Raw genomic sequence first — 15,800 nt, 5'->3', positions numbered from 1 at the left:
TGAAGGAGGGCAAGGTACATTCCTTGTGGTATTTATGAGGGAGGAGACCCATGTCTTTGGAAAGTGGACGTTGGCATAAATGCTTTCCTTCATGGGGGGTGAATTTTCCTACTTAAGTTCACTAGCTAGCCCGTGCATTCGCCCTCTTCCTCCTCTCCGTGTTATTCTTGTTGGCGAAAGTGTATGATGTACTTTCTGTTTCTAAGATAGAAAATATGATGTACTTTCTGTTTCTAAGATAGAAAGTGTATGATGTACTTTCTGTTTCTAAGATAGAAAGTGTATGATGTACTTTCTGTTTCTACGAAACTTGGAGTTTACTTGTGGGGAAAGTCAAAGACACATGAACGTTGAAATATTAGTAGAAACAATTAAATAGCAACAGAAGTTAATAAAAGGCGAAGGGCTAAATGGAATGCACAGAACCTGCTGTGGAAGGTAGATGAGGGGAGGACTGGACCGGAGTCATGTGGAATGATTCTGTGGACCTGAGTATTGGGAGTTCTTGTGGATTTAGAGTTGGCAAGAGTGGGTGGACAAACTTGGCAGGGAGACTGGTGTGCACAGAGGCAGGGGGTTGGGAAGAGGCAAGGTGGGCCAGGGGCTTGAGATGTCAGTGTAAGAGTCTAGGGGCTGGAGTCCTGTGGGAGAGAAAGCTCAAATGCCAGTAGCCAGGTTGAGTTTGGGTATTCCATATACAAAGGGGGAACATCTAAGTCTTTGAGGAATATAATAATGATTGATTTTGGAGGTTAAACTGGCAGGATGCAGAAAGTGTTGGAAGGGGAAATATTGTAAGCATGGAGCCTGGGAGGTTTCGCCACAATCCTGGTGAGTGTGGCAGGGTTGGTGACTGTAGAAGGGAAATGAAGAGGCAGATTAGAGAATAGTTTTGAAAGAACACTCGTGACTTGACTGCCTATGAGGAAAGCCTATTGGCATTTTATGCAAGTATAAATTATGTGCATTTGAGGTAGTCCAGCATAAAACTATTGAAAAAGATATTTTATATGAGAAATTTAGAAATAACCCCAAATCCTTTCTTCTCATCGGTGGCAGAGTCAACTCTCATGGCACAGGTTTTCACACTTTGAAAAATTGATCCATTCACACAAAAAGTGATTCTTTCAGTAAGAAAATCTGACTTTTCTGTTGACAGTATGCTTTATAAAGGTAGAGATATGTTCTCATGAAATAAAAGTCACCGAATGGATATTGTGCTGGCCCCTAGTGAGGAGGAGCTGGGCTGGGCTGGTGTGGCGTTCCTTTGGGTGGTGTTCTACTTTCCTGGTAGCATTATCATTGTTTCTGGCTCCAGAATGTCTCCTCTGTCACCTAGGTAAACGCCAGTCAGGAAATGTCAGATCCCATGGGGTGACTGGGTGAGCCACTCACTCCCATGTATTACTAACCTTTGTTCCTGATGAGCGTTTCCTGAACTCTTTGGGGGCATGTTTCACGTGTGTGTCATAACAGATGTTCCTTGAAGAATTATGCTTGAGAAATGCTGCAGGTTTTATTTCCCTCACCCTGATCTTCTCTGCAGCTCATAGCGCACATCAGCTTATTTATGGCTCTTGGGCAAGTGAGCAGACTAGTTTGACGTTGTTGACTCCAGCTTTTCCTATACTTATTTGACCATGGACCACTATTTTTGCACTATGCTTACTAAGATCTGAGCGGTGAGTTCTGGGGAAAATAGGGCTGGGAAATGGAGTTTTTCCCAGTGGCATCTCTGGTAGCACCCTAGTCCCTTCAATGAATGAGCAAATGAATGTTCACAAGGCCCTTGCTCTGTGTTGTCACTATACAAGGTGATTTGCTTGTATTCTCACATTCAAACCTCAACAAGCCTCTTAGGTGGATTTAAGGATACAAGGCTCACATGAGTTAGGACACTTGCCCAAAGTTACATAGTTAGGAAATGACAGGTCCAGAGCTGGAGTCCAGATCAACTCCAAGTCCAGTGTGGGATGCCATTGCTAGCTCCCTGGTGAGAATTTTGGGTTCAGTTAGTAAAACAGCAGCCATTTCATCACAGAGGTTTCATACTTCACCACTTAAACAAATACAAATGTTTCTGTTGGTAAAATAAACCTCCCAGGTCTTCTCAGAGACCATCTAGCCCATTGTGGTCAGAAAAGAAGCTTTGAACAAGGTGAATTTGCAATGATTGGTTTTTAGCCCTTTTCCAGGGAGAGGATGAGTCCCTGTTCTTCCTGATGCTCTCTCTTCCTTTGTGTGGAGCAGTACGGGCTTTCCTGGACCTGCTCATCCAGCCTTGCCTCCCTGCATTCAGTTTCCCAAGCCGGTGTCCCACCCACCCTCACTGACCTGCAACTGTGTCCTCATGCCCTTCCCTTGTGAATGATAGCTCAAAATGGTGAAAGAGGAACTCAGTCATCTGCTGAGCATTATTGTGTAACGCTAGGTATTGATATGAGAAAATGGAGCAGAGCCGTGAAGATAGTTGCCTGTTTTTCCAGTTGCCTAATGGGTTGTTAGACTCCCTGATAGACCTAGGAATTTACAAGTTGCCCAGAATGTTTCAATTTCTTTTTCCTGCTTCATCTTTTCAGTATTTGTGCCAGTTTGACCAGCAGAGCAGAAGGCCAGAGCCGTTCTCTGTGCTGTCAGATCTGTTCTGAGTGTATCATCTTGAGGGAATACATGTTGGTCCATCTTTTATTCTCAATTTCCTCTCACCTGTCTAGAGGCAGAGGGATGTCACCTTCTCCCCACTAAAACTGGAGCTTTATGAGACAGAGTTAACTGTGAGCAGTTTTCCTCTAGTACTGAGGCAGGACCATTAAATTGTTCTCTACTGCTGTTTGCTTCTATGTTTTGTTAGTAACCATTAATTAGTTTTAAAGATTTAGAAACTAAACAGATGGGGGAAAATGCTCCAGCTTGTGTAAGATCACATTCTTCAGTCACTTTTATTGCATGTGAAGAAAAAGGAGAATCACCCTAAAGTGAAATTCACAGGTTAACTCCAAGTCTTCTTTGAATAATCCAGCCTGCAAATATTCATTTATTATTCATCTGCAATGTGCAAGGCACCATGAAACATCTTTGACATCAAAAATCATTGTACCACATCCTACCAGATTAGCTTGTGTATTCTATTCATGAATCCAGACCTTCTGATCGGGACCCTTCTGGGACATCAAAGGTCAGCCTCAGGGTTAGGCACACATTGGTGTGCAGAGGATTGGAGAGCTATCACAAGGCAAGGGGATTTTTGAGGCTGACAATTCAAATCCAGTCTCTGGCAGCAGCATAGTCCCTTAAACAAATGAACAAATAAACGTTTACTAGGCCCCCTGCCCTGTGTGCCACTCTGCAAGCTGATTTACATGTCTTCTCTCTCAAATCTCAAAACAACCCTCTGAGAGAGATCTGAGGTAACTGAGGCTCAGATAAGTTAGGGAACTTGTCTAAGCTTATATAGAAAATGGCAGGGTGAGGACTGCAGCCCAGATCAACACTAAGTTCAGCATGTAAGCCATCGCTCCCTCTCTAATGGGAAGTTTGGGTTCAGTTCAGTATGTGCAGTGGGGTGAGGTCCAGAACCTTCTCTGGGCTTTTCTAAATGTGCTCCAGTGGAGAGGGAACTATAGATGGAACTTCAGAGCAGCTGGAATCTGGGGCTGTGGTGCTTAGGTGTTCCCTGAGTGGTAGAACCTCTCCTTATTTAAAAAAATTCTTTTAAATTTGCTACATCAGTTTCTTCTGGAAAACTGGGAATGGTTATGAGTTCATAGCTCCTCTCAGCCAGATATAATGGTTTCAACACACCGGATCAACTGTACTTTAAAAAGTACAAATGCCTGGGTCCTATCCCCAGAGCTCTTCAGCCTGGGAATCTCTACTTTTATACAGCTCTAGGGAATTCAAACGTGCATAAGAGTTTGAGAACTAGTGGGCCAGCAGCTGCTCCTGCGGGCTTTCTCCCCGCCCCCCATCTTAGTTTTCTGAGATCTCTCATTGGTGAGAAGACACTGGCTGCATGAGTTTTAATTATGTATGACCACGGAGCCTTTACCTGACAATAGCCGGTTTCTAATTCCCATCTGAGCTTTGAATTCAGGCATTTCCCTCTCCTCCAGTTTAATGTGTTTTTTTTTCCTCTTTGTCTCACATAAAAAAGGACGTTGTTGCTCTTATTTAATTCCATGTTTTCCATGAGGTGGTTCATACATCCTTATCAATGACTTTGAAAAGGTGCAATTATTTGGTTTTAAGTTTCTCCTCCACAAGTGAGTGATAGCCTCATGAATAAGAGATGACTCCTTTTTCTCACCAGACACTTCCCTGCTGCCCCTGTACTCTCTCATTTGACTTTGACATTTTGACAATTCGAATTCTCCCTGGCAGGTGTGAAATCATGAAGTTCCTTGACCTGTAGGTATACCATCTAATGATTGTCTACGAAGCATCTGACTTTCTTAGAAGTGGCTTTGTCAGGTTTTGAGTGGATCCCTACTGGATTGCTTTTGGCATAGTTGAGCTCTGTCAGAGTGACCTGAATAGCAGACCCTCAGCAGTGAACTGCTACTTACCACTCTGGGGATAAGATTTAGTTTTTGTTTGCCTCTGTCTTTGATTTGGGTGGCTTTATTTGCTTGGCGATGGACTGTCTCCAGCCAGTGTAAGTCTTCATCCCTGCTCTCGTCTGTATCTTGCCTCATTTTAGTTTAACCTCATTTGAATGCTTTACTGTGTAGTTGGGCATTTGTAGAACATATTGGGGCAGCATGCCTGGATTAGCTTTCATGGTAGCTGCCTCCCAGCTCTGAGCATTCCAGTACTGATCCCTTTTATCTGACTGGAGTGTTTGGATACATTCATTTGGTCATGATACTGTCTGGGTTTCAAGGTGGAGCTGGAAGTCAAAGCCACGGCCATTATATGGCTAGCTGGCTGCTCTCATAGGCTTGGCCCCAAAGAGGAGCTTCCCTGCTCTTCTCCACCCTCCTCCCAGATCCCATGTTGCCAGGGCTGTCTAGTTCTCCCCTTCTCCAATAGCTGAGCAAAGGTCTATGGTGATAAATTGCTGTAGTTTTCCTTTCTGTTAATTGCCATAAAGTTTCCACGGACACATTTACTAATCCTGCTATTGGGAAGGATGGGAGCAACTTACCAAGCCTCAAATATTCTGAGGAATCTGGGACAGTAGGGATTTACATAGCCAGTGACAGAGCTGAGAATTAAATCTAGCAGTACTTGACTTGTCTGGGCCATAAGCCTAATTAATTCCTTATGGTTAATAAAGAGAAGAAATGAACCGTTTAGGAACCTGAAGTTCTGTCCGACTCAATTGACCTCACTGTACTGCTCTTTGTGGTACTGCTCTCATGTGCTTCCAGAATCATTTGCTTCTGAAATCTGCCCACCTGAAATTCCTGGCTTGGTTACTTCTCTCCATATAGCAGGGATTCATTTAACATAATTTGAGAATGCAGCTTCAGGTGGTTGTTTTGGTTTTTGTGGGTGATATACCTAGAAAAGACATATAAATAGAATGACTTAAGTCACATCTATTTTCTTATACAGATAAAGTTTGTAAGAAAGGACTGGTTTCTGACCTTGAATCTATCTTTCAATTTCTTACAGAAATGATTTCAAATGAATATAAAACCTGTAATTTAATTTCTTATAGAATTGATTCAATCAACTTATATATCCATATTTAATCAATTGGGCTTAGCTCTATGCAGTGCCACTGTAGCCTGTTGTCTAACAAGATATGTTATGAACAATGAACTCATTTTTTGGCTGATGTCTTTATTCCCACTGATTTTTTTTTTTAGAATTTTCCTAAGGATAGCTGGGAGTGAGGCCTAAGTATGAGCCATCCCTGTCTGATGTTGTCTGATAGAGAAACAGAAAAGCTTGCATCTTAATATCCAGCAGGTTCTTGAACAATTAAAAGCATCTCATGTTTGTAACTTTTTTAAAAAACCATCAACCTATTTACTGTGACAGAAATTAGGAAATAGGATCTTGGTGGCAGCAAGATCTCTATAGGTAAACAATGCGGTATTCAAACTGCAGCGAGCTTAGATTGGAGCCCTAGAGCTCCCAGAGACAGAAGACGAGATGGCAGTATTTTAAGGCACTAGCAGATCACGGCACTGCAAATCCTTTTTGTCTTGGCAAGGCACAAGGAGACCTGCTTATACAGCTTTCAAAGGTATGTGTCAGTCAGCTAAAATGTAATCAACTCAGGTACGCTTTTATTTAACATAATGCATGTCATGAGTTACTATGCAATGTTTTGAATTATTTTCACTGAAACAAATTAGAAGGGGATGTGAAATTCAGGAGGGTCTCTTTTGTAGAGCTTCTGACCAGTATCTTAGAGGAGGCTTTTAGTTCCACTTAATGGCCTTTCAAGAAACCAAACCAGAGCTCTCTGTTTTATTATCTTTCCCCTTAGAGGAACATTTCTCCAAATCCCTTTGGTAATAATGGTTCTGAAGGTGGTTCCTTTCCTGACCAAAGCACAGACAACAGCCCTCAACTCCTGGGCTTCCTGCTGAGGTCAAGATCAAGATGTAATTATTTAAAATTGGCCAGACAATGTATTTTGGTTTGGATAACACCTGCCATTTTCTCCATAATTTGTAAGAGAAATCTTTTTACCATGAATGTTTTCTGTTATCTGCATAGCAAATAGTTTGGTGGTTTTCCAAAGGATTAACAACTTTGAAATTCTTTTGATTGTTTAAGAGCCTGCTCAATATTAAGATGCAAGGCTGACAGTTCCTCTGTCAGACCTAGGTCTGGGTGTCTGTTACTTATTTGCAGTGAGGGAAAAGGTAGGTGGAGCCTTGCCTGTCGATGTGCAATGTGATATTTCTAGCTCCTCTTGTTTATTTCGGCAGAACCAGCATCTTTTTGGGTGGTGCAGATTGTACTATTTTAAACATTCTCCCAAACATTCACCATCCTTGCCTTACTTACCGAGCAACTGGACCTTTTGTAGTTAACCTCCCGCACATGACCTATACACAGGTGCAAGAAGGTAGAAAGATGTTGGAATTGCCGAATTCTAAACTGCTCACAGGGAATCACAGTTAAAGTTCAACATGGCAGAGGTCTGTTTTGAAATGATACACCTCCAGGCACTGTTTCCAGCTCTCATTATTTGCCTGCACCAGCTGGTACACATTTCCTTCACAGTCTTTTCTAGGGTACCTAGAAAGGTTGGCTCTGAGAGAGTGACTTGGTGGAATGCAGCATCTGTTAGGCAAACGCTCAGCACATGGCGTTTAAACTTGCTATTTTTCCTGATGAACATACTGAGATTCCTTTCTTAGAAATGTGTAGCAAAAAAGGTGCAACTGAAACCCGGGACTTTGGGCTCAGCGAGATTGTGGAACTCAGCTTCCTAGCCTTTCTGTTTACAGCAGACATTTGAAACAAAACAGTTTTCCCACCCTGGTAGGCAGTCTTTGTTGCCAGAAGAAGAGCATCATGTCTTTTTGATGTATTTGCCCTAAACCAAAATGCAAATTCTTAAAGAAGTAAAATGCAGAAAAACCTAACCCACCTCTACTGATCATGGTAATTTCCTAGACAGGAGTTCTGCTTCCCTCGGGGATCCCTTGGTAGTTACAGGGAAGGCTACTAAGGGCCAGACTGAATTCCAGAGTCCTGATAGCAATGCTTGTCTTCTCTTATTTTGTTCCTTTTTGTTCTCCCCTTGGACTGGATGCTCATGGTGCTCATGTTGTTATGGGGTATTGATGAACCCAGGTGCTGCAGGAAGCCCAGCTGTTGGTGGATGTGAAAGGAGATGAGGAAATTCCAAGTGGTAACTACTTCTTGTTGAAAGTCCCAGAACAGTCTAAGTAGATGGGTCCTTGCAGGCACTTCTTGATTTATCTAAAGAGCCTAATTGTGAGTTTTGTTGTTGATCAGTTTAAAGCTCATGATTAAGACTTTCTCAAATTAAATTTTTTTAATGAGTTGAATACAGCTCCAATTGATTCAATGGAAAATAAACAATAGTTTCTAGTACTTTCTTCCCTATTATCTACTGACTTTAAAGCTGAGAGATTTAATTTCAGTGCAGCGGACGTAGCTGGCTGGCAGGGTATAGCATGTATACAGGTCCCACTGTTAGGTTCTTTTTTTTTTTTTTTTTTTGAGACGGAGTCTCGCTCTGTCGCCCAGGCTGGAGTGCAGTGGCGCGATCTCGGCTCACTGCAAGCTCCGCCTCCCGGGTTCACGCCATTCTCCTGCCTCAGCCTCCCGAGTAGCTGGGACTACAGGCGCCCGCTACCACGCCCGGCTAATTTTTTTTTTGTATTTTTAGTAGAGACGGGGTTTCACCGTGTTAGCCAGGATGGTCTCGATCTCCTGACCTCGTGATCCGCCCGCCTCGGCCTCCCAAAGTGCTGGGATTACAGGCGTGAGCCACCGCGCCCGGCCTGTTAGGTTCTTATATGATTTTTATATCACCTTTATTTCTGTGAGTTATGTGCAGATTTGCCCTCTCCAAGAAATTCAGGCATATAGAGAATGCAAATTGTACAGAAATCTGGAAAAATGAAAAACAAAGGAAAATCAAAAGGCCTGGTGTTTTTCTGTACTTTGGAGAAGGATTTGTGTGGAATCTGTGCTGGAGAAGGAAGACAGAGGAAGGAAAGAAGGGGGACTGGAGTTTTGTTATTTATTTATTTATTAACAAGATACAGGGTCTCTCTGTGTTGCCCCAAGCTGGTCTCAAACTCCTGGGCTCAAGTGATCCTCCTGCCTCGGCCTCCCAAAATTCTGAGTTTACAGGCATGAGCCACTGCACCTGCCTGGGACTAGAGTTCTGGGAAGAGCACTGGGACCAGAGTCAGGACACGGCTGTCGTGGACTTGCTGCGCACTCCTGGGGTCATGACAGTTTCCTCATCTGTAAAATATGGTTCATCTCTGTGTTGCCCTGTGAACCTCACATGTTGTTGGTGAGATTGAATGGATGATGTGTGTAAAATACAGAATGAAGGGCCAGTTCAGCTTAAAAGATTCCCTAGGAGCTGCTAGTTCCATCTCAAAGACACCTCATAAGCTTCTTCTTCTTCTTTTTTTTTTTTTTTTCTTTTTGAGACAGAGTTTCTCTCTGTTACCCAGGCTGGAGTGCAGTGGTGCAATATTGGCTCACTGCAACCTCAATCTCCTGGGTTCAAACAATTCTCCTGCCTCAGCCTCCCGAGTCGCTGGGATTACGGGTGCACACCACCAAGCCTGGCTAATTTTTTTATTTTTTAGTAGAGATCGGGTTTCGCTATGTTCGCCAGGCTGGTCTTGAATTCCTGACCTCAAGTGGTCCGCCCACCTTGGCCTCCCAAAGTGCTGGGATTACATGTGCAAGCCACTGTGCCTGGCCAGGAACCTCAATTATCTTTGACCAGTTTAAATGTCCAAGTGGGAGAGACCCTCTCACAGTGAATGAAAACCCACAACCCAGGAACGAGGTGTCCACCAGAAAGAGTTGTAGGTCATTAAATTGCCTCTCTGACACTGATCATGGGTTTCGATCAGATTGAGGTGTGTTTGGGGAGCTTGCTTCAACTTTTTGCATCTTCCCTCCTCAGGAAGTGCTAAGCACTGTGATTCGGGACCTTTTGGGAGAGTGAGAGGATTTGCTGTTAGAGCAAAGAGGGGTGATGGTGACCCTTACCATCGTCCACCATCTAATGGGACAGCGCATGAGCCAGAACCTAGCTGGCCCCCTTGGGATAGATTACTGGTTCCTGAACCAGCAGCTGTGACCATGGATTTGGGCTTATATCTGGAGGCGACTGCTGGTACCCATAGAGAATTTGGAAGGCAGTGGGTGAATGAGTCCTGTTTGATCAGGACACTACAGCCTCTGATCAGAACACACCGTTCTTTGCCAGCCCAGATAAAGAAGCTGTTAAATAATTCATGAGGCTTACCGTCAGCATTAACAATGGGAATGCTCCAATATGAAGTTCAAAGAGTGGTGGCTGCTCCTGGCAAGGTGATGGCAGGAAGTCTGATGGCCTTTGTTGCCAGTGAATAATGATCATTCATGCAGGGGGTGTGTACAGTTAGAGTTGGGTACTTGGACAGATATGCCAAGTGTCAGGGAAAAGCTCAGGAATCCTGAAACAAGAGGGATGGCAGCAGGGCTGGGAGGAACAGGAGGAAAAGGCTGAATCAATTCTTATGAGATGTAGTGACCAGGAAGAGGTGTCTACATGTCAGATGACATGTTCTCTCCTTGCCCTGCCTGGCAGAAGGTAAAAATTCAGATGACACACTGGCCATCAATGGGCAAGGGCCCAATTTCTTTATGGGGTGGGCAGCAGGTAAGCATTCTACCAGAGATGAGCTGCTTTGTCAATAATGTTGCACTGATTCTGAATGTGGGGTGGGCAGAGCACTTTCTTTCTAGGCTGGAATAGATCTTCTTGGCAAGAGTGAAATGGTTATTATTATTACTGATATGGTTTGGCTGTGTCCCACCCAAATCTCTTCTTGAATTGTAGTTCCCATAATCCCCATGTGTTGTGGGAGGGACCTGGTGGGAGGTAATTGAATCATGGGGGCGTTTACCCCTATGCTACTGTTCTCATGATAGTGAGTGAGTTCTCGTGAGATCTGATGGCTTTGTGAGGGGCTTTCCACCCTTTTACTCATTCTTTTTTCTGCCACTATGTGAAGAAGGATGTGTTTGCTTCCCCTTCTGCCATGATTATAAGTTTCCTGAGGCCTTCCCAGTCCTGTGGAACTGTGAGTCAATTAAACCTCTTTCCTTTATAAATTACCCAGTCTCACATATGTCTTCATTAGTAGCATGAGAATAGACTAATACAATCATTATTATCATTATTATTTTGAGAGACAGGGAGAAACTATTGTTTTACCAACAAGGAATCCTGAATATTTCAGTGTGTAATGTTAACAACATCTTGAGCAAGATAGAAAAATCCTCAGAACAAAATGCTTGCTGATTGTCTCTGAGTCCCCCCATTCTAGTATTCTTATTTCCTTTCCTTCTCTTTGCTATCAGAGAATCCCCAGAACATCATGGTGCAATTTTTGCATCCTTCTTATGCAATCTACAAGATTAGGGTATTTCTGTGGCTTGTCAACCACCAAGGAGACATGACCATGTGTTTGGTTTATATAATACTGAGAGATTATTATTATTTTGGGGATAATATTTTTTAATGAAGTCAATTTTATGGCCATAAATGCTGAAGTAGTGTTGTTCCCTATTGAAGGAAAACAAAAAATTATCATCCCTGTTTCTGAAACATAGGTGTGCCAGGACAGTTCATTGAGATATTAATGAATAAACATGTGGTCTTCTTCTATTCCCTATTTTCCTCTCTGATCTGATTAGGGAGGCAGCCGAAATTGCTGGAAGATGGCAGCTCTTCCTTTCTTCTGTGAAAGGTGAAACTCTAGAAAGAGATATCTCCAAGTGTTCCTGGTGGATGGAAATAAGAGCCTTTGAGATGCAGAGGGGAGTAAGAGGAGGGAGATTCCAGGAACCTGGAAAGCGGTTACCATGGAAACAATGTACTAGGGATGTGGTGGTACCACGGAGGAGATGGCACCATAGTAATTCCACTGAGGATGGATCTAGGAATATGGACTCCCAGCCTTGCCACAGAGCATGGGACCCTAAAGGTATCAGAACCACTGGACCTGAGATGCCAGCTGGGAAAATGGGCATCTTAGCTGTAATCATTGAGGACTAGAGGATAAGACCCCCAGGGGCCTCCTTGATGCTTAGATGCTTCAGAGACCGTAGGACCTTGGCATAACCTTGGCCAAGGTACAGGGCATGTATATGCATCAGTAATAACTGAGATCAAATTTCCTTCCAGCCCAGTGGTATGGGGGACCAGAGCCAGATTTATATGGCAAAAATGAGAACTGTTGTATTTCTTGCACACCTGAGTTTATCTGCTAAGTAGTCATGGATAGGCTTATGGTTCACCTAATCTAACTTCCTTATTTCACAAATGAAGACAGACAAACCCAGGACTGTGTAACTTTTGCAGGTTTTTCAACTTCTCCAGGTCTTTTATTCAGGCTCTGTAAAATGAAGTGAGTTGGCTAATAGCATTCCTAAGAGAATCTTTGAGAAATTGCTGCCAGGCATTGGTGGCTTTCTCCTGTAATTCCAGCACTTTGGGAGTCTGAGGTGGTTGGATAACTTGAAGTCAGGAGTTTGAGACCAGACTGTCCAACATGGCGAAACCCATCTCTACTAAAAATACAAAAATTAGCTGGGTGTGGTGGCAGGTGCCTGTAATCCCAGTTACTTGGGAGGCTGAGGCAGGAGAATTGCTTGAACCCTGAGGCAGAGGTTGCAATGAGCTGAGATCGTGCCACTGCGCTCCAGCATGGATGACAGAGTGAGACTCCATCTCAAAAAAAAAAAAAAAAAAAAAAAAAAAAAAGGGAAATTCCTGAAGGAATTAAGATTTTTGCTGCTTTTAAATGCCTTGAAATTCCCTGAATACCACAAGGCCTTTTCATATGCTGCTTTTTCTTGGACCTCCCACCCCACAAACCCAGTTCATCCTTTAGGACTCAGCCAAATGTCATCTTCCCTGGGAAGCCTTCCCTGATACCCTGTGTTCCCTCAAGACTGGCATCCTGGGTTTATCCCATGTGTTAGTTTTATACTGATGCTGTAGCAAATTGCCATAAACTTAGTGGCTTGAAACTTAGTGGGTCTCAGTGGGCTAAAAATCACAGTGTCAATAGGGCTGTGTTCCTTCTGGAAGCTCTAGGGGAGAACCTCTTATCTTTTCCAGCTTCTAGAGGTTACTTGCATTCTTTGGCTTGTGGCCCCTTCCTCCATCTTCAAAGCCAGCATCTTCAAATTTTCTCTCTGACTGTGAACTCCTCTGCTCCCTTCTTCAACGTCTAAGGACCCTGTGATTACTTTGGGCCTATGTGTATGATCCATGGTAATTGGGTTAGTAACTTTAATCCCAGCTGCAACTTTCCTTCTCCTTTGGGCATTCATGAGTTGCAGGGATAAGGATATGGCCATCTTTGGGGCCATTGCTCTTCCTCTGACCCTATTGGTGCACTTGTCACACTGTGTGGTAAGTGCCTCTCACCCTGGCTATCCCCACCTCTACACTCCAAGAGCTCAGGGGCTGTGTTTTTTTCCTGCTGCCTCCTCAGAAATGTGTACAGATGTGTCAAACTAGAAGCTCTAAGATGATGGTGTGATCTGTATTGTATAATAAATAGATTTAAATTAGTTAGTAACATTTAAAAATTGGGATACTTTGCTTATATATTTTTAAGTGGAAGAATAAACAAAAAAATCTAATAAAGTTACCCATGAAGGGCAAGGGAAAAACAGATGGAAAGGATGGAAATTAGTCTTTTCTGAATGTACCTTTTTGGTATATTTGACTTTGAAACCATGTACATGTTTTACATCATTATAAAACAAAGTTAAGTTAAAATGAGACAAAATGAAAACGGATCCCTTTTTCAATGAAAATAAAAAGTTCCCATTTTTAAATGAAAATTATGGAACTGGACACAGGACACAAGGGATCTTGCTCCGCTTGGCCCTGTACCCCCGACACATTAACTGCTTGAGACCTATGGGCATTTGCACTAGGATCTGGGCTTGTAATAGGAACCCAGTAAATGTATGTGTTGAATAACTTGATGGTGAACTTAAAGTATAGTTGATAGGTGGGTTAAATTGGGAGAGGGTTGAGAACAGAAGATGAGCTTGGGGAGAGGGATTAGTATTAGATTGGCAGAGAACATCTGGCCAGGTGGCATCAGAGTACAATGTCAGGAGATGTGCTGTTTTAGCTGGGATCTTGAAAGCAGGGCCCGAGAAGAAGCCTTATGTGCAGGTTATTTATTTGGGAGGTGATTCCAGGAAGTGAGAGTGAGGGAGTGGGGAGACTGAGGCAGGGAAAGAGTAGAACTGAGGCAGGGAAGGAGTAAGGATGCTGTTATGGACTAGATGTTTGTGTCCCCAGCAAACTGATATGTTGAGTCATAACTCCTCAATGTGGAGCCTCTAAGGAAGTAATTAAGGTTAAATGAGGTCCTGAGGGTGGGGCCCTGCCCGATGGAATTAATGTACGCATAAGAAGAGACACCAGAGAGCTTGTCCTCTTTCTCTTCTCCAGTGCGCATGCACTGAGGCAAGGCTATGTGAGGACAGAATGAGAAGGCAGCTGTCTGCAAGATAACTGAGGGCCCTGGCCAGGCCCCTATCCTGCTGGCTCCTTGACCCTGGACTCCTAGTCTCCAGAACTGTGAGAAAATAAATTTCTGCTGTTTGAGCCACCCAGTCTGTCATATTTTGTTATGGCAGCCTGAGCCGACTAAGACAGATGCATGGTTGAGGTCACTGCTGTGGGCCATGGCAGTTCAACCCAGCTGACTTCTGAGGAGGCTTCAGAATTGTCAGCCCTGAGGCCAGGAGGCCAGGGCAGCGTTTGCCATCAGTTTCTCTCCCCTGTTGGTTGAGTGTGGGCCCTGAGAGTGTTCGTTCTCCTGCACTTGTGAACTGTACATGTGCACAGGCCTAGGCATCTCTCAGTAGCCTCTGTGGTCTTGGGGACGCCCCTGGGGAGAACCGAGGCTGCAAGGTACATGTAAGATACTATCATCCTGAAGTGAGCTGAAACCTCCACACAATGGTCCACCCAGACATGGCTGAAATTAGGGGTGAGGCTGAGAGCATGTGAGTCATGGTAGCAGACGTGTCTGCTTGTGGATACCTGCTCCAGGTGGGGAGTCAGAATTCAGGAGGCCAGGGTAGGAAGTTGGAAGTGAACAAGCCAGATGCTTGGTGGGACGTTAAGGCCAGGTCAAATGGCCAGAGTTCTAGGGAGTGTCAGTGGAGTTAACAGCCACACAGTCTCTTAAGTGATGGACAAATGGAATCTTTTGATTCTCTACAAGACTGAATTTCAGTTTTTCCTCTTCCTGCCTCTTGCATGATGTCACACAGCCTTTTACTGTTGTTACTTACATGAGTAAGATCAACTTCCAGGAGTTTTAATTTTTCTCTCTGTTTACTCTATTGGGTGGGTCCAGTTAATGAACAATAAAATAACTTGATGAACAGGTGGCAGAAAGGTAGCTGAGTATAACAAAATGTCTAGAATAATAAACATATATTAAGCAAATGAGTAATAAATTCATAAGTAGAAAATGGTGCTTGGCCAACTGACTACCTTCTTATTTTAGGTCTTCAGTTTTGTTTCTTTAATTTTTTTTCTGCACCAAGTCCCTTTTTTCATTTAGTGTCTGTTTTTTGGCTGATGGAATTTCTGTATTTGATAAAAATGACCATTATGCCTGTATCTTGATTTGGATATTTTCTGATGACTTGCATTTTGCTGGCTTTTGAGTTTGTAGATGTACTCTTCTTGTTTTCTGAATCTCCTTGCTTTTCATTTCTGTGGATGTACACCTCTGCAGGGCATCCTTAGGACCAGTCTGCCTGTCACAGGCTTTGTAGCTGATGATGTGGAAGGAAGCTCATTTAGTGGAGGTTTTCTCTTCGGCTTTATGGTAGGTGTGATTAGACGTGCAATACCCAGTACCATTGCAAGGGTCTTGAGCTGAGTAAATTTCTTGTCCCACTGATTTTAATCCTCATCGGCCTTATTGATACCAGATTTCAGATTGTTTTGTCTCATCCCTCTCAATCATGGTATGTGATCCAACAGATATGCCTGTCAACGGACTCTTTGGCCAGATCCTGGGGTTACAGTACCTTTACTTAATGCTTGTAGAAATCTCTGTTCT

At 43.4% G+C, this 15,800-nt stretch overlaps 1 protein-coding gene across 6 annotated transcripts in view; it reads left to right on the top strand.

Moving 5' to 3' along the window:
* The window catches only part of FRMD3 (FERM domain containing 3), a 296,678-nt gene that overhangs the window by 64,971 nt on the left and 215,907 nt on the right, over positions 1-15,800 (top strand). Inside the window, exon 1 of one of the 6 annotated variants that reach the window (XM_034967514.2) lies at positions 5,501-6,199. The exons of the other annotated variants lie outside the window; for them this stretch is intronic. The gene's annotated coding sequence lies outside the window, so the exon portion shown is untranslated. Of the gene's footprint in view, positions 1-5,500; positions 6,200-15,800 lie in introns of those variants that run through there. 6 annotated transcript variants of the gene reach the window in all.

Source organism: Pan paniscus, chromosome 11 (genome assembly GCF_029289425.2).
Source record: "Pan paniscus chromosome 11, NHGRI_mPanPan1-v2.0_pri, whole genome shotgun sequence".
Classification (NCBI taxonomy): domain Eukaryota; kingdom Metazoa; phylum Chordata; class Mammalia; order Primates; family Hominidae; genus Pan; species Pan paniscus.
The sequence above is the reverse complement of the archived record's forward strand: the minus strand, read 5'-3'. Positions and strand labels throughout refer to the sequence as shown.